Source organism: Pongo pygmaeus, chromosome 17, assembly GCF_028885625.2.
Source record: "Pongo pygmaeus isolate AG05252 chromosome 17, NHGRI_mPonPyg2-v2.0_pri, whole genome shotgun sequence".
In the NCBI taxonomy this organism is placed as follows: Eukaryota; Metazoa; Chordata; class Mammalia; order Primates; family Hominidae; genus Pongo; species Pongo pygmaeus.
Window position 1 is genome coordinate 82,851,066 of NC_072390.2, and position 16,056 is coordinate 82,867,121.

At 34.5% G+C, this 16,056-nt stretch overlaps 1 protein-coding gene across 1 annotated transcript in view; it reads left to right on the forward strand.

Moving 5' to 3' along the window:
• Window positions 1–15,681, forward strand: part of LOC134738452 (uncharacterized protein C10orf95-like) — a 266,337-nt gene extending 250,656 nt beyond the window's left edge. The window contains exon 7 of the mRNA XM_063653618.1: window positions 15,261–15,681. The gene's annotated coding sequence lies outside the window, so the exon portion shown is untranslated. The remainder of the gene's footprint in view (window positions 1–15,260) is intronic.
• Window positions 15,682–16,056: the final 375 nt, after the last annotated feature.

The window sequence follows — 16,056 nt, forward strand, 5'->3', positions numbered from 1 at the left end:
AGCTACCTGAAAGCTGGAGACCAAGGAATGCTCATGGTGTAGTTCTAATAAGTGAAAGGCATATAATGTAAGACACAGTCAAGGACAGGGAAGACTGATATTCTGGTTTAAGCAGCCAGGTAGGGAGAGCAAATTCTTTCATCTTTTGCTCTTTTGTTTTATTTAGGCTTGCAGTGGATTGGAGGATGCCCACTCAGATTGGGGCGGACAATCTATTTTGTGAATTCTGTAGATACAAATGGTAATCTCATCAGCAAATACCCTCACAGATGCACCCAGAAATAGTGTATAGTCACCCATGTTTAATGTTTAATGTGGGTCCCAGCCAAGCTGACATATGAAATTGACCATCAGATCCATTAAACACTTTAGGTTGTTAAGCCTTAGTAAAAACTGCCTAATATTTAATTTGGAGTCTGTAGGTGTGGTACTGTTGAGACAAAAATGTATGTCCTTGACTTCATGGCTGGCTGTCCAGCACCATGGAAGCTGGAAATATGGTAAAATATATTTGCAGTAATGAAGCATCTGATGAAAGTCATTCTAATAGTCTTGTAGGAAAAAATTGTACAAAAAGTTTTGTATTTTTAAAAAAGTGTTTAGTAGTATTGCTTGATTTGTAACGATTTCAGGTCTATGCATTTTCTTGTAAGACAGTTTTACTTGCATCCTATATTTAATATATAAATATACAGTTAAAAGAAAAACTTCAGCTGAATTAAATTTAAAGGATCTTAATGGAGCAATGAAAGATTTACGAATAGGGCAGCCCCCAAAATCACAGAAGATTCAGACACTCCACCACAGTCACCTGGTGGAAGAAGATTTATAGACAAACGAAAGGGAAGAGATGTACAGAAATGGAAAGTGAGGTACAGAAACAACTGTATTGGGTATAGCTTGGCATTTGCCTTACTTGAACACAATTTGAACAGTCAGCAGTGTATGAGTGGTTGAAGTATGGCTGCTGAGATTGGCCAAGACTCATCTATTGTTACAGGCACATGCTCCTAAGTTAGGTTTTCAGTCTTGTCTACCTATTAGGTTAGGTTGCAGTTCATCCACAAGGACTCAAATACGGAAGTACAGAGTCCTTCTCAGGCCATATTTCATTCACTTTAACAATATATACAGTCATGCATCACTTGGTGATGGGGGTCAGTCCTGAGAAATGTGCTGTTAGGCAATTTTGCCCTTTCATGAACATCATTGAGTGTACTTACACAAACCTTGGTGGCATAGCCTAATACACACCTGACTGTAGGGTTTAGTTTATTGCTCCTTGGCTACAAACCTATACAGCATGTGACTGTACTGAATACTGCAGGCAATTGCAAATAATAGTATTTGTGAATCTAAACATGTCCAAACCTAGAAAAGGTACAGTAAAAACAGGATATAAAAGATAAAAAATGGTACATATGTGTAGGGCATTTACCTTGAAAAGGTTTTCCAGGACTGGAGGTTGTTCTAGGCGAATCAAGGAGTGAGTAGGGAGCGCATGTGAGGGCCTAAGATGCTACCTTGCATTACCATAGAATTTAGAACAACTAGTCTGTATTTAGGCTACACTCAATTAAAAAAATATATTTATCTTTCTTCAATTATAACTTAACCTTAGTTTACTGTAGTGTTTTTACCTTATAATTTTTTTTTTTTTTTTTTGAGACGGAGTCTCGCTCTGTCGCCCAGGCTGGAGTTCAGTGGCACCATCTCTGCTCACTGCAAGCTCTGCTTCCAGGGTTCATGCCATTCTCCTGCCTCAGCCTCCCGAGTAGCTGGGACTACCGGTGCCCACCACCATGCCCGGCTAATTTTTTGTATTGTTTTAGTAGAGACGGGGTTTCACCATGTTAGCCAGGATGGTCTCGATCTCCTGACCTCGTGATCCGCCCCCCTCAGCCTCCCAAAGTGCTGGGATTACAGGCGTGAGCCACCGTGCCTGGCCAACTTTTAATTTTTAACTTTTTGACTCATTTTTTTTTAACAATGCTTAGCTTAAAACACAAGCATATTGTTTAGTTGTGAAAAAATATTTTATTTACATTTTTATTATATGAGATTTTTTTCTATTAATTTTTTTCCTTTTAAACGTTTTTGTTAAAAACAAACATATACATTATCCTAGACCTACACAGTATCAGAATCATCAATTTCTCTGTCTTCCACCTCCACATCTTGTCCCAGTGGAAGGTCTTCAGGGACAATAACATTCATTGTCTTCTATGCTAACAATGCCTTCTGAAATACCTTCTGAAGGACCTGCCTGAGACTGATTTACAGTTAACTTTATATATATATATGTATACTTATATGTGTATATAATTTATTTTATCTATATGGCAGTGGTCCAATGAGATTATAATGGAGTTGAAAAATTCCTATAACTTTGTGAACTCATAACCATTGTAACATTGTATTGCAATGCATTACTTATGTGTTTGTAGTTATCTGGGTGTAAAAGGAAATATATATTAGCATTTAGATCATTTTTAGCATATACTTCATATTATTATATTAGCATATTTGAAGTGTATGCTAATATAATAATAAAAGCATAGTACAATAAATACATAAACCAGTAAGAGTTACTTATTATCAAGTATTACTCACTGTTCATAATGGTGTGCGCTATCCTTTTATACAACAGGCAGCTCAGGTTTCTTTACACCAGCATCACTACAAACACATGAGTAATGCATTGCACTACAATGTCACAATGGCTATGAGGTCACTAAGCTATGGGAATTTCCAACTTTGTTATAATCCCATGAGACCACTGTCAACTGGGCAGTCTGCTGTTGACCAACATGTCCTTCTGAGGTACTGCATGACTGTATCTTATTCTCACCGGTACTCTTTTTCATTCAGCTTCTAATTTCTGAAAATATCAGAGTGAAGAAATTCTTTCTTTTAGTGGGGAAGTAGTAAAAATTTTTACTATTTGCAGTGTTATTAGATGGTAAAAAGTACAATGTCAACTATATGTTTTCTTCTATTTGGAATTTATTGAAATTTTAGTTGAGGACAAATAAATGCTCAATTAATAAATGAACTCTTAAAAACTCCATGTTCTTGGACATAGAGGGGAACAACACACACCGGGGCCTTTTGGAGGGTGGAGGATGAGAGGAGGGACAGGATCACGAAAAATAACTAATGAGTACTAGGCTTAATACCTGAGTGACAACATAATTTGTACAACAAACTCCCATGACACAATATGCCTATGTAATAAACTTGTATCCTTGAACTTAAAATAAAAGTTTTTTAAAAAACACCACAAAACTCCATGTTCTAATCTCAGCACTTTATGAGTCCAAGACAAGAGCATTGCTTGAATGCAGGAGTTCAAGGTGGCGGTGAGCTATGGACAGGGCCATTGCATTCCAGCCTCTCAAAAAACAAACAAACAAATAAACAAACCTATTACATGTTCTTTCTTATATTTATAAGATACAAATAATATGAATAATATACAAATATAGTAACCTATTAACTATGTTCTTAAAATAATGTATTTCTTCAATTATCTATTTGTCTACTTAATCGGTTGGTATTTGAAAGTTATATAGAAGTTTTCAAATATTATTATAGCTCATTACCTTTGCCTGTATATCTAATGCTTTTTGGTGTATATATTTTGATCCTGGTTTTAAGTACATATAAGATGATGGTCTTATATATTCTTGGAAACCACCGTTTTCAACAAAATTCCTCTTTTATATGTTTAACATTTTGGATTAAATTCTGAATGAATATTTTCAGGCCAACTTAACCTATCACAGAAATTGTTTAGTATATCTTTGTCCCCTGCTTATTTTTCATCTTTATGTCTAGTTATAGTTTGTGTTGGCCTCCCAGTTTTAGCTTATAACTGCTTCTGTGTTATTGTTATTTAATCTAAATTTTATACTGTTTACTTTTTAATAAGGAAATAGTCTTCATCCACATTTGTTGTACATATTATCATTTTATAAAAGCTTTTTAGTAGTATGCTTTTTAAAATTTTTGTATTTTTTTTTCAATTTTTGTGGAACTGTGATTTATTTATTTTGTTATATTTATCTTGAATAATACATTTAACAAATGCTTTTTACTGACTTTTTAGAAAGATTTATCAGGAATAACTAAACTAGTTTTCTCTCAACTTTAAGAGTCAAGTGTAATTTTGTTTATATATGTCCATACACACACATATTTAAAACTGCAGATGAATTTAGAGCATGTGTATGTGTTTGTGGTTTTTTGTATTTATTGCCTATCTAAGAGCAGAAGATGACAGCGAAATGTCATGGGATTGGGAAATAGAAATTGAGATTGATTAAATTTGCTGATTATTAATATAATTGATAGGACTATCCATATAATGTTTATTTAATGAGAAAGGTGAGACCACCATCAATTTATAGCAGTTTTGAGTACCAATAACGATTTATTCTAATAACTATGTGTAAGAAATGCACGGTCAACATCAATGGTTCACAAAATACAGAAAATTATCTATATGTAGATTTTGTTGATCATGTAAAATGTTGATTCATTTTACCTTCCAAGATAAATTCTTGTTAAACATTCTGAATTTAAAAATATATTTTCTATTTTATTTTTAAAGAGTATACATAATCTACACTGGGAGGCCACGGCGGGCGGATCACGAGGTCAGGAGATCGAGACCTTCCTGGCTAACACCGTGAAACCCCGTCTCTACTAAAAATACAAAAAGAAATTAGCCGAGCGTGGTGGCAGGCACCTGTAGTCCCAGCTGCTCGGGAGGCTGAGGCAGGAGAATGGCGTGAACCCAGGAGGCAGAGCTTGCAGTGAGCCAAGTTCGCACCACTGCACTCCAGCCTGGGCGATAGAGCAAGACTCTGTCTCAGAAAAACAGACAAACAAACAAACAAAAAACAAACAAAAGAGTATACATAATCTAGTTCAATTTTCTTTTAATATTAATTGTATTTAAACCTCTTAAGTGTAATTAGCAGGAGATTATAACTTTAATAAATAAAAACACATTACCATTTAGATAAGACAAAAAATGATTTTACAAAGTGTAAATATGTATCTAATTTAAATAAAATAATTTATATTATTATTCTTAGAGAAAATAGTGTTGTAAATGTATTATGCAAAGTGCATGCTTCATAACACAGTAAAATTATGAACATTCTAAACACATTTAAGAATATTAAAAAAAGTAACCTTGAAGAAAACACAGTGCAGTAAGCTTTCTTAAAAATATAGTTAATAATATCTGTTATTTTCTCCAGGCTATTTTTTAATGTTTTAAAAGGTCAATTTATCAGAGTGCCCATAAAATTTCATGGAATTTGGTGTTTCAGATTTGATAGTATTTTTTTTTTCTTATTGAGCATGGCTGTATAAAATCTAAATTGACCTAAGGTATTTTGTCTCTGAATGAAGTTATTTATTGCAAGTACTTTTCTCTTATTTTGACATCTCTCTGCCTAACAGAAAAATCCACTCTACAGAAGTAATGGAAATAATCATTGCTTCCAGAAAAATAATTATAAGCCATGGTTTAAATATAAACAACACATTTGAGCTGAAAAAAGATACAAATCTAAAGTTGACCTTTAAAATAAGGTTCAAATTATTTTAATATAACTAAACACAAAAAAGTTATGTTATCACTAATTATAAGTACAATTTTAATTTGTTAACATTTTTAATGCACCAAAGGAGATAGTTTATTTAACGAAAGGAGATAGTAGATACAGAGATAGAAGAGAGAGATCTTAGAAGGTTATAAGGTCTGCAATTATTTAGTTTTCTTAAAAACTGTAATGTCATCTCTCTAAAGGAAAAGAATAGCTCAGTACTCTATGTTTACTTAGAACAGGCATTTCATCAAATAAAAGTGTCACTATCATTTATCCCCAATTCTTTTGAAGTTGAAGAAATTATGTATTTATTTCCAGTGAAAATATTAGCAATAGACAAAGCAAAATTTTAAGTGTAATGATCATATTATACATTTGTATTACTTACATAAAGTAGCATAATTAATTAAACCAAAAAGTGTTTAGAAATTATGATAGCTGTGGATTCAGATCATATCCCCTCAGAAAATGCCAAAATATAACTTTTTATTAAAGTCACATTTGGATTTATATAACTATTTTCACACTGGAAGTTATGTCACTTTCTTGAAAACGATGAAAAAGATGTCTGCATATTTCTGTATCCTCTTCATGAGCAGCTTTGTCCTTTGTGCTGAGTGCTGCATGACAACAATCTCCCTTTTTAGCAGGTCATTTGCCCCAATTTTGTGGCTTAGAGCAAGAGTCTCGTTATTATATTACTTAAGTGTGGTTTATTTCCTGTCATATCGTCTTTGCTTCCCCTTGACATCAGAGCTGCGGAAACTGTGGGCTGAACCTTGGGGAGACAAGGACAGCATTTGTGGCAAAGGAGCAACTTATTAAAACAAACAAAAAAAAAGATGTTCTTTTGTCCTTCAGGAAGATACACTTTGAAGTACTGCAAGGAATGTTAAAAACAAACAAACCAAAAAACTGGCCTGACATGGTGGCTTATACCTGTAATCCTAGCACTTTGGGAGGCTGGGGCGAGCAGATTGCCTGAGCTCAGGAGTTCGAGACCAGCCTGGCCAACATGGTGAAACCCCGTCCTTACTGAAATACACACACACACAAAATTAGCTGGACGCTGGGGCATGTGCCTGTGGTCTCAGCTACTTGGAAGGCTGAGGAAGGAGAATTGCTTGAACCCGGGAGGTGGAGGTTGCACGGAGGCGAGACCACACCACTGCAATCCAGCCTGGGCAACAGAGCGACTGGATATGTCCCCACACAAAACTGGCTAGCTCAGGCGTGAGCTGCCCAGTGCCCTCATGGTCCTAGGTGCCCATCACCTTGCCCAAAGGCCCTACAGAACTTCTCTGCAAATATTAATCATAATGGGCTCTTTGTAAAATAGCTTACAACGTTCCTTTATCCTTAACAACAAACTCTACAGGAAGCAGGCAGGGAGATATTAATATGCATGGTATGACTATATACTAAGAGATGAAAGAAATGAATATAAACTCAGTCTACAGCTAATGATGACTCAGCACTCTCTTATAAGGGCCAGAAATACATTTATCATAGTCATTGAATGGCATCTGAAAAACAGGCATAGGTAATGATTTGAAAAATGTGTTTTCTCCACGTTACACAACCGTAACATTTCTTCGTATCCTTACCCTTTCTTTCATTCCTCAACTTCTATTATATTAACTATCAATACATTCTTTAATCACTGACTTCCTTCTCCACTCATCCCCTAATTCTGTTTCACTCATCTCTCTCACCCTGTGGACACTTCTGATTATCAAGACACTAAAGGTTTTTCCTGAATTTTCTGGTTTTGTTTGTTTGTTTGTTTTCTTGTTGCAGGGAGCAATTGACAACAATGTACCCACACTTGCTTGAAACTTTGGCTTTCTCCTGCTGGTCTCTTCCACAATGCTTTAGTTGAGATTCCTTCTTAACAGATCCTTCCAAGATTCTTTCGTTGGGTTAATTTCCTCTTGCCAATTCCTAATAATAAAACTACTTTAAAGATTGGTACTTAGCTACATATATTTTTTTCTCAATTCACTCTCCCAAAGAATATACAAACTATGATTTCAATTTTTTCAGTTCCTTTTGAATGAATATCCAAAATGCTTCTCTAATGCTTACTTCTGTTATGATTTTTAGCTGTGTCTCAAAAGTGTCTTTATTGTTTTGTTTGTTTGTTTGTTTGTTTGTTTTTTTAACTTTGTTAGTGACTTAGGGAGGAAATGCTGTAGAAAAAAGATGTTACACTCACCTGTGGAACTTTTCAAATCAAATTTGAATGTATAAAACTGAGTTGTAGGCACTTTTTTGAGATTCAGCATGAACTTCTCACCTCGGGTTTTCTCAAATACTTAAAAGAAGTACAAATGGCTTTATTAGAAGAACAGAAAGGATTTAAGGGTTCCTGTAGTGACTTCCATTAGCTGCATTTAAACACCACTTGCTAAAAGTTCTATTTCTCTTTTGTGAACAGTATTAAACATGAGACTATTCCATCATACTTTCTCTTTTTCTCTAAAAATACAAGTTTTCTGTATACCTTCAGAATATGATCCATGTTTCTAATAGTATAACCCTTCTAAATCATTCACACGTTTCCATGAATATCTCCTGTTGTTACCTAACCAACTATTTATTTTACTGAATGAAGACTTTCCATTACAACCGACATTTGACTTCACTATCATTAAATAATTTTTCCTCACATATCAGAACCTATGGAATGATGCCTACATATAAAATAGTTCTTTCTTTGGCTTTTGTTCTTAAATTTTGCTTTTAAGTCTGATTACAATTAGATATCTTGTAGAATATACCCTAGGTAATAGCTGTCACTTTTACTTTTTTTAATGTTGCAGTGATTTTTCTTTCTTGGTTTTGTAATTACATGGCTTAAAATCCCCCAGCACTAGGGTTCCAGAAAGCTGATTACTCTTACTTGAGAAAGTGAAATCATTTTCCGTCTCCTTGGGTGAATATAAATCAAATGGTGCTCTGGTTTTAAAGCTCTCCTGGCTTTTTTTTTTTCTCTCTCCCTTTTAAACTGCTTGCCTTTTCTCTCTCTTGTTACAGGTCACCTTCTGCAATCAGATGTTTCATTTTCCAGAAATACGTTCCCTATTACTCAAATACTGACTCATTTTCGCCTTGTTAGCCTTTAAGTCTAAATTCTTTAATATCAAGTATTTTTCTAAATAACATTGTCGTTTTTTACAGTAGCTTTCATACCTGAATATATACCAAAATCACCTAGAAATCTTTAAGATATAGATAGATAGATAGATAGATAGATAGATAGATAGATAGATAGATAGATTGATAGATAGATTGATTCCTGGACAATACTTTAGGATTATATTGAGACCCAGCAATCTGTATCTTTAGAAACCTTGGCCAGTGACATCAAATGAGAATCTGTCACAGTCCTAGGAACTTGGATCTATAAATTAAAGCTAGAGAAGAGAGTTGGTTTCCTATACATTATCAATTTGAAGTGTTGAAACAGACAAATAGTATACAAGATACAAAATTTGACAATCAATACAAGCAAAAACTATTATATTTACAACAATGCCTTTTCTCATTTCCCTAGCCTTGGATTTTGCAACTACTGCTACACACAAAATTGACATCCCTCCACATTCAGCTCTCTCCCTAAGTGAGATCTATCTAGGTTTGACGCAGGCAATATCTAAACATCTCTGGGAATTTCTGCAGCTAACTCTTGCCCTTCACTTGTAGGGCTCCTCAGACACTGAGTTATCCTCTCTGTTGAATTGCTGCTAGATTCAGTATTCTAGTGCTGACATTGAGATTTTGTGTTGGTTTCACAATTTTTAGTTCATTCTCCTAAAAACCTACACTCTAGTAATGGCGGCCTCACTTTTAGTTGCAACCTTATTTAAAAAGCATGTGTTCCAGGTGGAGATTTTCTGTTTCAACTTTGATCCACAATCTGTTTCTAGTCTAATATATACCTAAGTCTTTAATACTACTTCAAAGTTTGAAACTTTTAGTTCCCTGTACAGTTTTCCATCTTCAATCTTTATTTCTAATAATAACCTGCCTCTGCAACCAGTTGTTGTGTTTTTGTCTATACATGGTCTGTCTGCCTGGGCTTAGGAAGTGTTTTGAAACAAACATCTTGTATTGGAGCTTCACAATAAACACTGTCTAAACTGCCATTAGTTTAGGTAAACTCTTTGGCATTCTACCTTGTCTACTTAACCTCTGCCGTGAGTCTGCTCTGGCCAGCAAATACTGTCTTTGACCAGAAGATGATGTTAGCGATATTTACTATCTTTTTCTGGAGGTAAACTCTGATGCTAATTAGCCAGGCGTGGTGGTGCATGCCTGTAATCCCAACTACTGGGGAGGCTGAGGCAGAAGAATTGCTTGAACCTAGGAGGTGGAGGTTGCAGTGAGCTGAGATCATGCCATTGCATTCCAGCCTGGGCAACAAGAGCGAAAACCCATCTCAAAACACACATACACACACACAACAACAACAACTATGAAGGGTTTTTTTTTTTTTTTTGAGACAGAGTCTCGCTCTTTCGCCCAGGCCAGACTGCAGTGGTGCTATCTCGGCTCACTGCAAGCTCTGCCTCCCGGGTTCACGCCATTCTCCTGCCTCAGCCTCCTTAGTAGCTGGGATTACAGGCGCCCACCACCGCACCTGGCTAATTTTTTTGTATTTTTAGTAGAGACGGGGTTTCACTGTGTTAGCCAAGATGGTCTCGATAACTATGATGGTTTTTATTGACAACTGTGAATATATTAAGAAAACTTAAATGCAATATATATTATTTGTCTTGCACATTGCATAGCCTTATGAAGAACGTGTTTCTAAGAGCTCCAAATTAAGTAGTTCTTAATCTAGATTATGAGATCCCTTAGGGAATGCAAATTGAGTGATCAGATGAATGGTAATATAGAGGGATCAGCTATAAACCAATCTCACATATAAAGACAGAAAAATATAATTCAAGGCAGTTTACTAACAGGTGTAAATGCCAACAACTTATTCCCTCATGAAATTATTAACAAAACTGCTCTTACTTAGTTACCATATACACATCCTCAGTTTTAATGGGCTAAGTTTGCAACAGATACACACTGTGATAATGTAGGGTTGAGGCTGTGAATAACCTTTTAAGGGGTTATATGACTGCACAACCAATGACTTCATTATCTTTATTGCCATGTATTTCTCGTGCATATATTCACTTTTTATTTGGAATGTAAAAGAACACTGAATTTAAGCAATTACAGCTCTCATGAAGACATTTAAAGTGCTTTTTTGGTAAAGTCACTAAAGCAAATTGGCTTGCTGCTCAGCAACGAAGATTTAATACTTAATGAAATAACAGATGGCAGGCAATCATTTCAAAGGAGAAGGACATGACTAATAGCATAAAGATAATTGATTGCATGGATCTGAGCCTTTGATACTGTCATGGCAAACACTAATCATCTAAGAATTTTTATAAAATATATTTTCTATTATGGTTCTATGTTGTGTTATAAAGCTGATAGAAACTGAACAAGTAAAGAGAACTCTTGTGGGAATATGATACCTTTAACTCCATGGCCCAAAGATACAGTAAAATATAGAATAAGGATATGGTAACATTAGCCAAACAATTTCTTATATGAATATAAGTAGGCCTTTGAGTGGTAATGTTGCTATTCTCAAACAGCATCATATTTATACCTAGTAATGGTTTAAGGGAAGTGGTATGCCACCGATTATGCACAGCCTTTTCCAAATCTCCATCATGTCAGTATTTTGAAATGAGCCCCTTTTATGTATTTATACCATGGAAGTGGACCATGCTATAAGATAGTACACACACACACACGCACACACACACACATCTATCTATATCTATATCTATATCTATATTTTAAAGACCACTTGCTAAACATTTACCGTGACACCATGTAAGGAGAGTAAGGTGAGGTGCACAGAGTAAGGATTTCCTGACCTCAATATAAATGTGAACAAAGGATTAAATTTTTGCTCACTGTCTCCAAGCGTTCATACTATATGCTTACTACTTTGGCTCCTTGGAGATCTGAGAACAAGTTGGAGGAGTGTGAAATGGGTTAGCCATTTCGCATTACCTTCAACTGATACTATGAGGGAGTGGAGTTTTAGTCCCAGCTAGTGCACTTGAACATGTGTAAGAAACACACAGTAAGTAGATAACTTTGCTAGAGGAAGCCCATTCTTTCCGTATTCAAATGACTGGAAAAAGTGTTGGATCAGATAATTATGTATCCTGCTCAATTACAGAAGCTAAATTGCATCTTAAATGCAGTGTGCTGATTAGCAAAATGTAGGATTCTGCATATTAGATATTAAAGTATAGAACAGCAAGTGTTCCAGAGGAATCTGAGAATCCTAACCCAATCTCCAAAATACCTCCAGTTGCATGTTTCATGCCTGAAGATCCTAGATATTCATCATAATGAAGGGTCTGTAATATATTGAAAATTGAAGGATAGCTCCTTAAGTATCCTGACTGATTTTATCAATGATTATATTTTTTGAGGTCATAAAATGAAATGCTGGTATAATTATGACTTAAGAACAAAGTTGGATACAATTTCTTGCATGAGTTAAAGTCAAAAATAGTTCTCAAAATGAAATTGGCAGCCAGCCAAGTTAATTCAAGGAGACACATATAGACAAGGAAGCTCTAAACCAGGAGCATATGAAACAAGATATTTTAACAATTAATGCCTTGTTTGAGTTCAAGTGTTTGGCCTAATATGAAGTGGAATGCAAAGGTAAAGGACTAAATCTAAATATTACAATTCAAGTCTCTGTCAGAGGCAGTTAAGAAGAAGCACTTTATTGAAATAGGGTCTTTCATGATTGTTTACCCCATGAAATATTTTGGCTTTATTCCTTGTGTTAGTCTACTCAAACATTAGTCTGCAAGTCTCTTTTTCAATATTCCTCTTTTTCATCTATTGTTCCTTTTACCTACTATTCTTTGCCCATGAGATTATTCTGTCCTTCTCTTCAAGCCACTTGATGTTAAAGAGTATTTTATAAAGACTTCAGCTAACAAAGTTAAATATTTCTTGAAAATTAAAATGTTTTAAGTCAAAGAATACCATTTATTTCAGTAGTGGTGATGATAACTGAGGGAAATTTGCCTACCTACCAGTGTGCAAATGGTTTCCATTTTGTCAATTCATAATGCTATCCTGTGTTTATTAATAGGGCTGTTTGCTCAACCTCTATGGTTACATTTTATTTTAAATTATTTCTTTACGTGTAATTAAGACAGTAAACATATATGTTTGTAAATATACATGATATATATGTTTCATCATATATGAAAGTAAACGTATATGATTTTTGAAAAAATCAATGAATGAGCCTATAAAATAGTGAGACTAATAGCAAAAATAATTCAGAAAATAGTCTCTTTGCAGTTTGAGTTTGTCTGTGTATTTCAAAGTGTTAATAAGACTGAGGGTCAATGTGACTTTTCCAAGGTTTATTGCTTTCAGAAGTCAATGAGTTTCTTTTCTAAATCTAATTTTCTGGGTGATAAATTGATGGGTATTCCATGTACTTCTTCAGCACCTTGTTGGCTGTCTTTACAAGGATTCAATATTTAATGAGAGATCAATACTTCCAAAGTACATTTTCTTTTACTTCCTTCACTTAGGAGTCTGTGTAGCTACCAAATCACGAATATCACCAAAACCACAATCTCCATCATCACTCAACCAACAGCAATCTCCTGAGAGCCTGCTTCATACTCAGCACTGTGAAACTTGCATTGAAAAACAAAGGCACAAAAGAGGATACAAAATGATTTTATATTATTGGTAGGAGAGTTATCAACATAGCAAAGATTAATAGAGTATAATCTGTTTGGCGTTTTACAGTCAGAGAATTTTAGAATTTTTGATCTGCCTCTAACAAGCTGGTTACCCAAACTCCCCAATTAATAAAGTCAGACTTGCCAATTGGCACTGGAGAATTAAACGATGTAATGCATTTAATTATGTAGATTGGTGCCTGATATATTTTAGGTGCATGCTTAATGGTAAGGTGATAATAATTACTTTGATTAACTGATGTAACTATATATTGTAAATATCACCAAATGCTGAGACAGAAACATGGCTCCTACATCTGAACCTACCATTTACAGGTTTGCTTATTGTTGTCATGGGCGAGTCATTTAGCATCTTAGATTTCCAATATTCCTCCCTCTAAAGTCAGAAAGAGGAATAATTAGTTGACCTTTAATATTCTACCTAGTTGTAATAGTCAACGATTTCATGCATACCACATTATTTATAAACAAAAGCTTATAGACATTAAAGACTTTAGATGGCTGTGTGTGTGTGTGTGTGCGCGTGCATGTGCATGTGTGTGTTTTAATTCCATTTGAGTTTCTATTCTAAGCTGTGAACTTGTCTCCAGGATAATGCACATATGAATTTATGTGCACAGATTTTGAACTGAATTTCAAGCCATTCTAATCTTTGTAGTTCACCTGTAGCCCCGGCTCTCAGGGCGAAGGCCTGTCCTCTGTGTTAACTGTCTAGAAGTGACGAGAATCACTGGTGGCTGATGTCTGGAATCTGCATATGCCTTTTTAACATTAATTTTCAAGGCAGTTTCTCAGACCAAAATGTTCTGGCTCCTGTTGTTCTACTTTGTCTTTTAAGAATATGCCCAGGAGGCCATAAGTGCTTCATTTTTTTTTCTTTTTTAATGTCACTACGTTGTATTCTAACACAGAGTATTCCTCTTCTCCTGAATGTCACAACTGAAAATAGAACGAGAAAGAATTCCTCCGTGTTCCCCCTCTCTTTCAATTTCTTAGATCTTATTTGTTTGTTTATTTTGATGTAACTAATAAAAATAATTGAAGAAGCAGGATATGAACATGACTAAAAGCATGAAATTATAAAGCCCAAATTGATGAACTTCTGCACAATGGTGTATGTTATTGAAAGCCTTTGGATTCTATTTGTTTTTACTTAGGCTGGGGCTCACTAAATTGTCAGTTTTCTTTTGATTCTCTGACCTTCTGTAGATTATGTTAACCTCTTTTTTCAGTTAGTTACAAAGAATTAAAGTAAGATCTTCAATTACAAAGATTTAGTGTGTATGAATAAGGAAAGAGGGCCAAATGCAAAATTTTACTTATATATTCAAATTTAATTCTTTTTAAAATTCTTTATTAGATCAGGTTAAATCAGTGTTGAACATGATACTGGCATATCCTCTTTTGATCCATAAGGTACAATCTTGTAGTTTTCTATTGAAAACATCTATATTTATACAGCTCATCAAATACTCAGAGGGATAAATGAAAAAAGAAAAAAAGAAAAACAAAGGAAAAGGAATCAAGTATGGTTTCTTAAAGTTAAATGGTTGTTTTAAAAAACTATAACGACTTATTTTTGTCAATGGAAAAAATGTGAACTTTTATTAATATTCTCTTTTCAAAATGCTTCTAACATATACGACTCATTTAATGGTACTATTTTATATCACTTTCTTAATTAATTGCCTGTTTTCCACTACAAAAACTCATGAGCATTTATCAATAGATGCAAAGCTCTATGGTGATCATTTCATTTGTATTTTCTCATTTAACTTTCACATCATCCGCATAGGACATGTACTATTATTATCTCACTTTGGATTGCTGGTAAATGTGACAGAAAAAGATGACCCAACCTGAAAACATCATGAAATAGCAAAAGATGGACCTGATGTTGAACCCACCCCATCTCTCCACATAATCATCACAAGCACAATAAGCCGTAACCAAAAGATTGAGACAGAGGACTGCAAGGTGATGGTTTGCAAAAACCTGAATTCCAGATGTCTCTTTCCTTCCTTTTTCCCCTTCTTCCTTCCTTTAATTGTAAACTAACTGCATTCAGAATATACAACTGACATTTTAACTCATCCTTTAATTTTTTTTTCTTCTATGTAAAGTAAAAATCAAATTCCTTTTAGGAAAAAATGATAATCAAAAACTGTACATTAAAATAAATATTTCCACTAAAATAAATGGCTATCACTGAATGCATTTAGTCTTCACTTGTGTTTTAATTTCACAATGACCCGTTTGCTTTTTTTTTCAAATTTAGGTTTCTTTGTTTTCATGATCAAATTTGAGCTCGAACATTTTCTTAGACTGAACAGCTGTTAAATGTCTGTGTTTGCAGACCAAACAATTGTCACTAGACTGACTATATAGCCCATACAGTAAGAAGGAGAAATGCTCAACAGAAATTAATCTGATGCAACATTTCTGATGATGTTTTTCCACCAGCCTATCTAAGAATTTTTGTGGCAGGTATGCAAAAATCAACTTCTAGCAATCAAATACATAAACTAAATAGATTCAAAAGGGAAAGTATAATCAATCTATCTCCTATAGAGTAAGTGGACTAATAAGCA